Source organism: Rattus norvegicus, chromosome X (assembly GCF_036323735.1).
Source record: "Rattus norvegicus strain BN/NHsdMcwi chromosome X, GRCr8, whole genome shotgun sequence".
Lineage (NCBI taxonomy): Eukaryota > Metazoa > Chordata > Mammalia > Rodentia > Muridae > Rattus > Rattus norvegicus.
In genome coordinates this window covers 16902153-16913106 of record NC_086039.1, presented here as the reverse complement: position 1 = coordinate 16913106, position 10954 = coordinate 16902153, and the positions used below count along the sequence as shown (strand labels likewise).

General features: G+C 46.5%; 1 pseudogene; it reads right to left on the bottom strand.

Moving 5' to 3' along the window:
* Positions 1-7295: 7295 nt before the first annotated feature.
* Rpl29-ps21 (ribosomal protein L29, pseudogene 21) lies at positions 7296-7859 on the bottom strand (annotated as a pseudogene).
* Positions 7860-10954: the final 3095 nt, after the last annotated feature.

The following is a 10954-nucleotide window of genomic DNA, read 5'->3' as shown; positions in this document are numbered from 1 at the left end:
AAGTTTGCCCAGGCTGGCCTCTACCTCATGTGCTTAGTCCATTTTTCTGCCTCAGCTTTCAGAGCAGGAGCGCACATCCTGGGGATATTTGGAGGAAGGGCATTGCAGGAAAAGTGGGCAGTAAACGCAAACAGCTGAGTGGGAAGGACTTGGGCGAGCATTCAAAGAACTAAAAGATGGACTCTGCATGCCTTTGAATGAGAGTTTCATCAGGTTGGGGAGGAGGGGGAGGGCGCTATTGTGATGCTCTCTGCTGCCCCCTACTGCCTAGAACAAGGTCTGCTCTTAGTTGTTCATCGAAACTAGCTTTTTGTTGGCTGTTCCTTCATTTTCTTCTCAGTATGTTCTGTATTTTATTTTATTGCTCAAGCACCTAGAGGCCCATGCAAACAAGATAGACAGCTTTGAGCTGCATCCCTAGCCTGACTTTCTGCATTAATATTTATTTATTAATTTTTTTTCAGAGCTGGGGACTGAACCAAGGGCCTTGCGCTTACTAGGCAAGCGCTCTACCACTGAGCTAAATCTCCAACCCCCATTATTATTTTTTTAAGCAGGGTTTGGTGCTGCATACCTGGAAGGCTGAGACAAGAAGCTCTCTGTGAGTTTGAGGCCAGCCTGGTCTACATAGTGCACTAGGGCCAGGCAAGGGTGTGTGTGTGTGTGTGTGTGTGTGTGTGTGTGTGTGTGTGTGTGTGCAGGTATACATTCTATGGTGCTTGAATGGAGGTCAGAGGACAACTTTAGAGAATTGGTTCCTCCCACTCTGTTGAGGTAGATTCTCTTCTCTCACTGTTTTGCTGCTATTTTTTTTAAGATTTATTTTATTTATATGAGTACACTGTAGCTGTCTTCAGACACCAGAAGAGGGCATGGGATCCCATTACAGATGGTTGTGAGCCACCATGTGGTTGCTGGGAATTGAACTCAGGACCTCTGGAAGAGCAGTTGCTCTTAACCGCTGAGCCATCTCGCCAGCCTGTTTTGCTGCTATTTTGTGTAGCCCAGGAAGCTGTATGCTAACTTCTGGGCTATTCTCCTCTCTGCCTCCTGTTGCACTGCATGAGTGTCAAGATTACAGATGCACACCACTTCATCCGATGTGTACTTGGGTTTTGGCGATCTATCTCGGGTCATCTCTCTTATGTGGCTAGTGCATTTATCCACTGAGGAGTGTCCCAGACCCTACGCTGCTATTCTGTATTCTAGAGAGGTCCTAGGAAAAGACAGAAATGTTTCTGAAGGAGAGGGTTCTTGTTTGTTTTTGTTTTTTAAATGTCCGGATAGGGCTGTGATGGGGCCCTATTACATTCAACAACCACTTAGGGTACCTGAGAGCCAAGGAAGGAGGGATAGCTTTGGATGTAGCTCAGTTATAGACCACTTGCCTGGTGTGCGTCAGGTCGGAGGACTGAGGCTCCCGACTTGAGGCCTCATCACCACAAAAGAAGCAAAATGTTACATTAAATTAGAAAGGTAAAGCTACATTTTGGTCAGTGGAGCTCAAGAGAGTCTTGTGGGGTGATGGGAACCTGGCTACTTGAAGTAAACAAGTGTGAGAAAGGAAGGGTTCAAACAGGCCACTGCTCCACAAGAGAGGAGGGAGTGCCAGGCATGGGGGGCCCATGTTCATCCTGCTTGATGCTTCCTATGTCCTGTTTTCTTGTGGGTCACAAAGAGGATGTTTAATTTTTAGCAAAGAAACTTGCTTCCTCCAGCAGGGCTCAAGGTTTGAGAGACGGGAGCCAGGCTCTGAGTTCCCCATGCCACTGGAGGTATCAGTGTCACATAACAAGACAGACTCGGCCACCAGTCCCCCATAAGCCAATGGAAGAGACAAATTAATAGTGCAAAGCAGGAAAAGGAGATTTAATCATTGTGGGCACACTGGAAAGAGGGACAAAGAGATTCAGTGACAGCCTTTTACCAAGTTTCTCTTAGGTGAGCTAACATGAGGTCCAGGTTTAAGTAGGGGGTCAGAGTTTTATGCATAGTTGAGCAATCCCAGTCAAGGTGTGGTTCTGCCCATCAGTCCCGTCAGCTGTCTGTGCCAGTCTCTCCAGCAAGATAGTCTGACAGGTTAGAATATCTCTTTCCTAGAGACAAGTTTTCCCCTCGACTGGCCCCAGATTTCAGCCTTTTTTTCCCTTCGCACAGCATGAGATTCCTGGGGAAATTCCAATTTCTTGGGGTGCATTGTTTCAATAGCCTAATAGCCAAGGGAAGGGACACAAGTGTCTCTTAAGAATATCCTCATTCCTGCCAGGCAGGCCAGTTACACCCAGGCTCTTCCCGGAGTCAGAGGCTCCCACCCAACACCCCACTGAGTGTAAAGGTGTCCTCCCGCCAGCCAGACCAACTCTTTCCGGGAGAGGGCATTTTAAAAGTTTGAGGGGAAGAGGAAGCCTGGGCCCAGAAGGGCTTCAATAGCTGTGCGGAGGGCAGGGGTGGAGTGGGGAGGCAGGGGGTGCATGGACACAACTTTGAGGGTCAGGAAAGGAATGAAAAGAGTTCCCCAGTAGGGTGCCTGCATGAAAGGACAGATTAAAATTCGAACTGCAGAAGAGTGGGGGTTTTGCTTTACCTACCATTTATCTATTTGTTTCACAAACTTATAGTCGGCAGTTGAGACGGGTTAAGCATTGTTATAAGTGCTTTACTTTTGAAGTTCATCTTCCCTATAACGTCCTAAATTAGGCATTGTCTTGCTCCTGAAGCATAGCAAACTTTCTCAGGACTGGAGAGCTAAGGAGGAGTGGCTAAGCAGAGAGCGATTTTGCCAAAGACTTGCTTAGCTGTGTTTTTCCTGCTCCTGAAGAGCTCCTGGGGTCTAACCTATTATAATGAAAATCAGGGGTCTTCCTGAAGGACTAATTCATTCTCTCTCTCTCTCTCTCTCTCTCTCTGAGATGGTTTCATCCTATAGCTCAAGATGTCTGTAACTGAAGATCTCAGAGCCTCTCAGCCTGCACCCTGCTTTCCAAAATGACTTTTGTCTAAATAGTAATGCCACGTCACACAAAAGCCCTCCTTTACCGAAGCAGCAAATCCTTAAATGACCTTGAGTAGGAGCCATACCCTGGTCAACTAACAAAATGTTCTTATCCCTGGCAGGACCTCAAGGCTGCAGGCATACTTACAAACATCTGCTCCTTCCATAACACGTTGGCCTCCGCAGCCAGATTCCACTCCCCGTTGCATTTCTTTGCGCATATATGTATATATATATGCATATATATATTATATAGTGCCTGATATTTGCAGTGTTTTCAAACTTCCACGAGCTGGCAGGCTAGTAGCTGACAGTTCATTGACCCACCCCAGATTCTTTGGCAGGAATAATAATAATAATAATAATAATAATAATAATAATAATAATAATAATGACAATAATAAATAATAATAATGGTTCTGCACATGATGTTTGGAATTTATTGACCATTTGCTGTGTGCCTGGTCGCTCTGTGCTGAGCAGTATTAAAGAGCAGAGGAAGACCCTGGCAGGGAGACGGGTAGTCAAAGTAATAGGCTGCGGCTGAAAAATGGATGGATGCGTCAGTTAGTGAGGGTGTCTATTTCTTTTTGTTCAAGGCATATTAATTCTTTAGACAGGAGATTTGAGATTTTTTCCCCTTGAAGTGTAAATACTTGCCTCACCCCCCTCCCCCGAGTCACATGGGCCAAGGTTTCTGCTGACAGGTGTCTTTTTCCCTGGCCAGCCTGAAGTACAGATGTACTCTAGGTGGGGGAGGTTGACAGAGGCGACAGAAAGCTGAGTAGGCCTGAATAGAAGCGAAGGGGACAGCTGCTGCGGTGCCCCTTCCCCTGACCCCGGGTGTGATGTAAGGTGTGTGTGTTAACAGTGGGGGTCTATCTTAGGTGTCTGGTCACGTTTTCTGCAGTCAGCACAGAGATAGGAGCTGCATATGTGTCTTCCTACTTGTTTGCCCAGCTGTGTTTTCTTTCTACACCACCTCCCCAATTTAACAAATTTCCTCTCTGGCAACGGATGCGTGCGCTGCTGTCTGCTTGTGCACTGCAGCTGTCTGGAGGTGCGTGCGGCTTAGGTGTTTTTGTGTGTTCTTTGGAAGACCTGTGGGTGCATTTCTCATCCATGTTTTCTCCATGTGTCTGCTGTGCCTTTGGGTCTGCTTTTCTTTGGCGAGCGGCTGTGGTCTGTGGCATGGGCATTTTCCTCTGGAGCTGCAGGATTATGCTAGCTGGCTCCTTGTGTCATCTTCTTGCACATTTGGGCATGTTTTCTGGATTTCCACTTTGTAACTTTAGAAGTGCACATTCTGCATTCTTGCATTTCTTATTTATGTGCCTTGGCACGGTGTCCCTGGAGGTTTCATTTCTGGATCGTAGTGTCTGTGCATGGGTTGTGTGTGGCCATGTGCTTCAATGCTGCGTGTGGGTGTGCCAATCACTGGGCTTCTGTGTACTGTCATGTCTGCTTCTGAGTGCCAGTTTCCTACACTGGAGTTCACAAGCACCAAGGCTGGGATGAGGAAGCTGGCTCCCCTGGCACCATCTGAAGCCAAGTGTAGGAAAGATAAAGGGATGTGCTGTGCCCTGTGCATCCAGCCATGCATCCATCTTTGTATCCCAAGCAGCTGTGTGACTGTGTGGGATCAATCAGTTGGCTGTCTTTGGTGTGTTCGTGAATCCTTGTAGGTAACGTTGTCTCTCAATCACTTTCCTTCTGTTTATGTGTCCTGTGAGGTTTTGATTCAGTGGGTAACACATGTAAGACCGTTATAGTTGAGGACAGCTGTGAGTTTATGACTGTCCCAGAAGCCCAGGTACTCTGAGTCATGAATCCATAGCATGTTCTTGCCTCTCAGCCTGGCTTCTTTGTGGGTGATTGCGAGTCTTTGTGTGCACTTTGCTAGACTTGACATGTGCATCACCAAGTCCCTGGATGGTGCTGGGAAGGAGCGGGTTGTGTAGTTGTGGTCCCTGAAAATGCAAGAGTCTTTTCTATTGTGGGGAAGTAGGTGGGGTGGGGGCATATAGGCTACCTTTGAAGGCCCAGCCAGCTTCTGGCCTTTCCGGGAATTCTATGCTCCCTGTAGGGGGTAGGCAGGCAGACCAGATTCCACATAGATGCTTCTTGTCCACCTGGGCTTCAAGCAGCCCAGTCTACTTAAGCTAGGATTTCAGGTCTCCCATGGCTGACTCCTGGTAAAGAACTCATGCCTTGTGTGGGACAGACATGCCTGTCACATCCTTGAATGGAAGTGAATAGACAGAGTACATGGGACTTCTAATTAGGGCCTGGACAGACCGTACCCAGTGCCAGGACTGGGCACCAAGACTCTGAGACACACTCAGTTTGCAGACACTGTTCATACTCCTTACTCATCAACGAATGCTCTCCTAGCTCCATCCTGGGGACCAAGTGTCTAGGGTTCCCTTTGGGCTGGTTTAGATTGGCATCAGCCTGTTTGGGATTTAGCTCAGTGGTAGAGCGCTTGCCTAGCAAGCGAAAGGCCCTGGGTTCGGTCCCCAGCTCCGAAAAAAAGAAAAGAAAAAAAAAAAGAAAACTAGATTGGCATCAGTCTCTGATGACCTGGCTTGCCCATTCACTATTACCTCTGTCCCTTTGACCCTTTGGGCTGATGTGTCTGATCCAAACCTGTTCGGGATGTGTTTGGCTGTACATACCTGTGGAGTTGACCATTTCCTGGTACTTTGGTTGGTACTTTCCTGGAGGCTTTGGTTGCCTTTGGCATTCCTCCTGGTTACTGTATGAGCCCATTTCCAACCCACCTGTCTGAGTTTGCCTCCCTTGGCATCTTTCCAACTACCTCTCCAAATGTCTCTCACCATGTCTACTCTCTTTGTCGTTTTGATCCTTTGACCTTTCTGTCATTGTGCTGTGTCTCCTGTCCATGTATTTGATTTTCTTTTTGTCTCCTCCTCTGTCCTCTTCTACTGTCTGAGTCTGTTTTCCCCTTTTTGCTCGTCCATGTCTCTGGATATGGTTGTATTCCTTCAATTACTCCATCTATCCATTCGGTGCACCCCAACATGCACGCATGCACGCACACACACATACGTACATACATGCACACACACACACACACACACACACACACACACACACACACACACACACACACACAGAGTTTTCTTTCTCTCCACATGGGTTCAATTGGGAAACCCTCCGTCCTTGTCTCCACATAGGGTTCGAAGAAATAAAACTCAATTAAAACTAGCAATTCTTCCATCGCCCCCAAACAAAACAATAGAAACTCCAAAAAAACCAGCCATTCAACAAACAAACAAAAACCCAAAACTCCACTGTTTGGTGTAGTGGCAAAGCTCACTGTGGGACAGGCACTTGGGAAGCAGCTTGGTATGGGATAAGGCAGAGCAGGGTGATCTCAGTGGGAGCTAAGCTAGCAACGGGATCCCAGAGGCCAAGACTGAGTTGTTTTAGCTTTAGGAGTTCGAGAAATCTAAACACAAGGGAGGAGGGCAAGCCATGGAGATGGTGGTCCTAGAAACCTTTCAGCGGCTCCCTGAGGACATCTGAGTGAAGTGAGGATGTCTTTTTGGTGTCTTAGTCACAGGAACTGCACTTAGAAGCGTTGAGAGCCCCCAAAGTGTACTCATGTTTGGGACTCCTCCTCATCCAGGTACACAGATTGAGGATGTTTGCCAGGGCCACAGCATTTTGTGAAGCTCCATTTTGGTTGAGCGAGGCGTAACTACAATAATTTGGTTTCGAGAAGTAAATGAACTTGTTTCTCTCGATTCCCCACTGTCCGGCCCCAGAGATCCCTAGTAACGGGCAGCCAGGACAGATGCTATGGATCGGCTAATATCCTTGAACTGACTACTCACTGGTTACCCTAGCAATGCTCAACTGCAGGCCCCAAATGGAAACCTTTTAACCTTTCCTTCCACCTGCTTCTCCCCTATTACTAACCCAGCTGATAGGGGACAGTGGCCTCTGATTCTAACAGAGACCCATCTGTTCCAATCTGAAGCTTTTCCCCTCCAGATAAAAGTCTGCATCATTCTAAATCGTTTGTTCCGTTGTCTGTTTTTCTTCTCACTGACCTTTCATTTGGTGGCTCATATGGAGAGTCAGTGTGTGTGTGAGGTCTCCGACAGGTCCCTCTCCAGCTCCTCATCCCTCCCCTCTTTCTCCAGGGGCTGCTCTCCACTTCTCACCAGCAGCTGACTGGACTGTGGATGAGTTTGGAGATTTTTTCTTCTTTCTCTGGAAAGTCTCCCTTTCTCTTTTTTTTCTTGTTTCAAGTTTATTTGTAAAAACAGCATAGGACACTGTCATCTGCAAATAGTGTGTAGGTAGGTGTGTCACAGCAGTCTGTCTGTCTTTACACTGGCAGGAGCCTTTTCTATGGGGCCTTCACAGGGGCCTGGGCACCCTTGGGAGCCTGGGCTGGAGCTTTGGCCTGGGCCTTAGCTGGAGCTTTGGCCTCTGCCTTGGTTTGAACCTTGGGCTTTGGTTGGCAGAGCCTACGACTCTTGGCCATGTAGCTTTGAATCTTCTTCCCAAGCTTGGGGTGAGCGATGAAAGCCAGACAGCTGAGTTTGTGACTGGGGTCCTTTGGCATCTTGGGCTTGATGGCCTGAGGCTTCACGAGGGCCTTGATGGCCTCTGCTGGTGCACTCGCTGCCTTGGCATTGTTGGCCTGCATCTTCTTCAAGCCTTTCTTGTGCGTCTTGGCAAATCTCATGTTCCTCAGAAACTTGGGGTTGACCCCCTTAAGAGATTTGCATCTTCATGACCGGGGTTTCTTGATGCCATTTCTGTGCCGTTTGCAGGACTGGTTGTGTGTGGTGTGGTTCTTGGACTTGGCCATGTCTGCATGGTGATCCGTGGCTCCCGCAGCTCCTGGGACCGGAAGAGCAAGTCTCCCTTTCTGACTCTCTGCCAGGCAGACTTGTCAGAAACCCTAGGACCCTGTGGAGAGTTTTCCCTAGACTGAACTCTTGGTCCCCTTTGGGGAGTTCAGTAGAGAGGCCTCTGTCTTCTAGACTGGTTCTCATGAACAGAGTCATTGGTTGAGGAATACATCTTCCTTTCCATTTGGCTTCTGTCAGGAAAGATTCCCTTTTTTCACCCTTCCTTGTGACCTTGGGCCAGCAGTTCTCTAACTGTCTAGAGACATTTTGGGGCCCATCTTAAAATTTTCTACTGTAACCCAGCTTGGCCACCGTACCTCTCTGGGCTACCATTGCCCAGAAGTTTTTGACTTCCAAACTCAAGGACCAACGCAATGGAATACTGTCTGACATTTTTTCTATGTTCAAGCTTCTGCCCTTCTCTCTGCTTCCCCTGATTGGCCTTTCAGATTCTACAAATCTCCTAGGTCTGACCTCACTCCTTATTTGTGATGCTCACATTGTCTCTTGCTACAAAATGACCTTTTCTAGCAGCTGTATGCTGCTTTCCAAAACCTGTTACAAAAAGTTCTACTTCTTTGGAAAACCCTCTTTTGTCCTGACCGAGAGGCAACTGCCTAGCCAAACTTTTCTAACCAAACTCCTGTTCTAATCAGATAACAAGACTCAGGCAGGCTTTCTTTCTGTTTTCTCTGCCCACCCCCCAACCCCAGCACTCTGCTACGCATGGTGGTTTATGGCCACTAGCCACCCTTCCCCTGAGATGTTCTTTGCCAAATCTCCCCATTTCTGTCTGCTTCCCACATGTTTTTATTCCCCTGTCTGGCCTAAAACTGGAACAGGCCATTCATCTCCATGTGGGCATCCTGCCCATACCTGCCTGTAGGATTGCTCAGACAAACTTACCATGCCTACACCTGCAGTTGCTCCAGCTAGACATCTAGATCAAAGCGAGTACCAAGTTTTTAGCTTGTCTCAAATGGCCAATCTATCCGCACCCACCTGGCTGTCATGGGGAACATGCCGGAGGCTGTCTTCATTGCTGACCTTTTGAGTTATATTTTAAGTTACATTTCAGATATTTTATCACATTTTCATTTATTTATTTAGTGTCCTGGGGGGTCTGCATGCCAGACCATATAGGTGGAAGGTCAGAAGATAACTTGTAGGACTCAGTCTTCCATTATGTGGATCCCCGGGATTGAACTCAGGTCAACCGGTAGGGCGACACGTGTTCTTACCTGCGGAGCCATTGATGGGTCCCTGCGTTTTTTGTTTTGGAAAAAAAACCCCGATATTTCAATCTACAGACTTTCATACAGCTTCTCTAGGCTGCCGGAATGCGTTCAGTTACATGTCTTTTTCTGACTGCTTCTAGCTTCCTGCCCCACCCCAGCCTTCGAAACATCTCTCAGCCAAGTTGCAAGAGATAAGGTGCTTGAGCAGGGAGAGGGGGTTAAACTGCCCAAATTAACTCCCAGCTGCATCCCCGTTTCCCAAAGGCCCACAGTCTGCCCAGATAGAAAAGTTTTACGCTACTGCAGCCCTTTGTGATCATGTCATTTTAATGTTCTCATTTTTGTATGTGTGTGTCATCTATGTTCATAAAGGTTGTGCTACATGTATGTAAGTTGTCTTTATACATCATAAAACAAGTGGCCACTGTTGAGATTATAGAGTTCTATACATCTGGTTTTAAGATGTGTACATTTGGGAAATGGGGCCGGAGAGGAAGTTTGGTGATCAAGAGCAACCACTGTTCTTCCAGAGTTTGCTTCTCAGCAACTATAGCAAGTGGCTCACAGCCATTTGTAACTATGAACTGCAGCTTCAGGGGATCTGACATCTCTGGCCTCCGTAGTAACCTGCACTCATTTGCGCGCGCGCGCGCGCGCGCGCGCGCGCGCGCGCGCGTGTGTGTGTGTGTGTGTGTACATACACATTATTGAAAACAATAAAAATAAATCTTAAAAAGGAGGTATGCATATAGGGCTGGAAAGATGGTTGGCTCAGTGGTTAAAGAATTGCTCTTCTTACAGAGAGGACCTGGGTTCAGTTCCTTGCTCCCACATGGTGGCTCATAACAGTCTGTAACTCTAGTTCTAAGAGATCTGATGACCCCTTCAGGCCCTCCACAAGCACCAAACATGCATGTGGTAACCATATATACATGCCAGCGAACATACACATAAAATGAATAAACCTTTTTAAAAAAGATGTGTGAATGCGTATGGCTGTGTATGAAAATATGTAAACATGTTAAGATGACTTAATTTTTTTAAAACGGCATAAACACTTTTCCTATTCAATATATTTAAAATGGTTACTATATCTTCTTGTACTGTAAAACATTTCTGATACAGAGTGCGTGTTTTCTGTGTCTCAAATAAAAGCTATTTTATGTGTATGGCTGCTTTGCATACACACATGTGTGCACACTGGTGACATATGTACATTATCCATGGACCTGAGCAGAGGGCAATGGATCCTTTGGAACTAGAATTACAGAAAATTTTTAGCTACTATGTGGGTGCTGGGAACTGAACTAGAGTTTTCTCCAAATGTAAATAGAAAATATAACTGCTTTAAAAAGTCATTACATTTAAACAGCTACAAAATATGAAGTATATAGTTGATAAAAACATCAAATATAAATGTTTTATGTTAAAAATTTTTAAAAGATTTATTTATTTGTGCTCTGTCTTCACATACACTAGAAGAGGGAGGGAGTCATATATACCATTACAGAAGGTTTTGAGCCACCAGGTGGGTTCTGGGAATTGAACTCAAGTCCCCTGGAAGAGTAGACAGTGCTCGTAACCACTGAGCCATCTCTCCACCCACCATAAAAGATTTTAAATCATTTCAATATTCATGTATTTTATGGATATGAGTGCTCTGTCCTTATGCACACCAGCAAAGATCCTATTACAGATGGCTGTGAGCTACCATGTGGGTGCTGAGAATTGAACTCAGAACCTCTGGAATAGCAGCCAAGTGCTCTTAACTGTTAGGCCCCATAAAAAGATTTTTATATAAAACTTATAAAAGATGGGTGTAATTTAGT